Source organism: Oncorhynchus clarkii, chromosome 8 (assembly GCF_045791955.1).
Source record: "Oncorhynchus clarkii lewisi isolate Uvic-CL-2024 chromosome 8, UVic_Ocla_1.0, whole genome shotgun sequence".
NCBI lineage: Eukaryota > Metazoa > Chordata > Actinopteri > Salmoniformes > Salmonidae > Oncorhynchus > Oncorhynchus clarkii.
The window spans coordinates 3,000,886-3,003,779 of NC_092154.1; positions in this window are offsets into that span (position 1 = coordinate 3,000,886).

Consider the following 2,894-nt stretch of genomic DNA (forward strand, 5'->3'; position numbering starts at 1 on the left):
AGAGGGGTGGAGAGAGAGGTGAAGAGAGAGAGAGGGGTGTATAGAGAGAGGGAGGTAGAGAGAGAGAGGGGTGGAGAGAGAGAGAGGTGTGGAGAGAGAGAGAGGTGTGGAGAGAGAGAGAGGTGTGGAGAGAGAGGGAGGTAGAGAGAGAGAGGGGTGGAGAGAGAGAGAGGTGTGGAGAGAGAGAGAGGTGTGGAGAGAGAGAGGTAGAGAGAGAGGGGGGTGGAGAGAGAGAGACGTGGAGAGAGAGAGAGGTAGAGAGACAGAGGGGTGGAGAGAGAGAGACGTGGAGAGAGAGGTGTGGAGAGAGAGAGGTAGAGAGAGAGAGGGTGGAGAGAGAGGGGTGGAGAGAGAGGTGTGGAGAGAGAGAGAGGTAGAGAGAGAGAGGTGTGGAGAGAAAGGTGTGGAGAGAGAGAGGTGTGGGGAGAGAGAGAGTTGGAGAGAGAGAGGGGTGGAGAGAGAGGGGTGGAGAGAGAGAAAGAATCCTACCATGAATATATCAACATATTTACAGTTTGCTACCATAGCCTCATCAATGTATTTACAGTATCCAACCATGACAATATTAACCAAACTACTGTATCCTACAGTGACTATATAAACCCAACTACTCTATCCTACCATGACAATATCAACCCAACTACCCTATCCTACCATGACTATATCAATCAAACTACTGTATCCTACCATGACTATATCAACCCAACTACCCTATCCTACCATGACTATATCAACCCAACTACTGTATCCTACCATGACTATATCAACCCAACTACTGTATCCTCCCATGACAATATCAACCCAACTACTGTATCCTACCATGACAATATCAACCCAACTACTGTATCCTACAATTTCTATATCCACCCAACTACTGTATCCTCCCATGACAATATCAACCCAACTACTGTATCCTACCATGACAATATCATCCCAACTACCCTATCCTACCATGACTATATCAACCCAACTACTCTATCATACCATGACTATATCAACCCAACTACTGTATCCTACCATGACAATATCAACCCAACTACTGTATCCTACCATGATAATATCAACCCAACTACCCTATCCTACCATGACTATATCAACCCAACTACCCTATCATACCATGACAATATCAACCCAACTACTGTATCCTACCATGACTATATCAATCCAACTACTGTATCCTCCCATGACAATATCAACCCAACTACTGTATCCTACCATGACTATATCAACCCAACTACTGTATCCTCCCATGACAATATCAACCCAACTACTGTATCCTACCATGACAATATCAACCCAACTACTGTATCCTACCATGACTATATCAACCCAACTACTGTATCCTACCATGACAATGACTATATCAACCCAACTACTGTATCCTACCATGACTATATCAACCCAACTCCTGTATCCTTTCTAAACTATTTAAACCCAACTACTGTATCCTACCATGACTATGACTATATCAACCCAACTCCTGTATCCTTTCTAAACTATTTAAACCTAACTACTGTATCCTACCATGACTATATCAACCCAACTACTGTATCCTACCATGACTATATCAACCCAACTACTGTATCCTTTCTAAACTATTTAAACCTAACTCCATGTGTTGCCATGATCATGTATTCCACTGGTTACCACATTTTTGACCTTCAACCCCCTAAAAGGATTGGTACAAAATGTGTGACCCCCTCGTGCACGTACATGCACATTCGAACATGAGTGCACAATCGCTACCCAGTTGTAATCTGTCGTTACAGACATAAACAGTGAAGCATTTTTAAAACACAAGATAGTTTATTTCTGTATCCTATGTTTTACATGTGCATTTGGAGTTGAAAGTCAACTATGGATGAATCACATCACTTCTCTGGAGTCCAGAACCAGCAGAATCAACTAGGAATAAATCACCTCACTTCTCTGGAGTCCAGAACCAGCAGAATCAACTAGGATATATCATATCACTTCACTGGATTCCAGAACCAGCAGAATCAACTAGGATATATCATATCACTTCTCTGTAGTCCAGAACCAGCAGAATCAACTAGGATATATCATATCACTTCTCTGGAGTCCAGAACCAGCAGAATCAACTAGGATATATCATATCACTTCTCTGGAGTCCAGAACCAGCAGAATCAACTAGGATATATCATATCACTTCACTGGATTCCAGAACCAGCAGAATCAACTAGGATATATCATATCACTTCTCTGTAGTCCAGAACCAGCAGAATCAACTAGGATATATCATATCACTTCTCTGGAGTCCAGAACCAGCAGAATCAACTAGGATTATCATATCACTTCTCTGGAGTCCAGAACCAGCAGAATCAACTAGGAATAAATCACCTCACTTCTCTGGAGTCCAGAACCAGCAGAATCAACTAGGATATATCATATCACTTCACTGGAGTCCAGAACCAGCAGAATCAACTAGGATATATCATATCACTTCTCTGTAGTCCAGAACCAGCAGAATCAACTAGGATATATCATATCACTTCTCTGGAGTCCAGAACCAGCAGAATAAACTAGGATATATCATATCACTTCTCTGGAGTGCAGAACCAACAGAATCAACTAGGATATATCATATCACTTCAAGCAGATTCATACGGCCTACTTGTTGCAGAGTTTGCTGGATTGGCTGGGAAGCATGTTCCGTCTGTACCACGCCATCACCTAGGATTGGCTGGGAAGCATGTTCTGTCTGTACCACGCCATCACCTAGGATTGGCTGGGAAGCATGTTCTGTCTGTACCACGCCATCACCTAGGATTGGCTGGGAAGCATGTTCTGTCTGCAGACTGCTCATTACCAGACGGGTTGCCATGTTCTACCTGCAGAGTACTCAGTACTGGAAGGGTAGCCATGTTCTACCT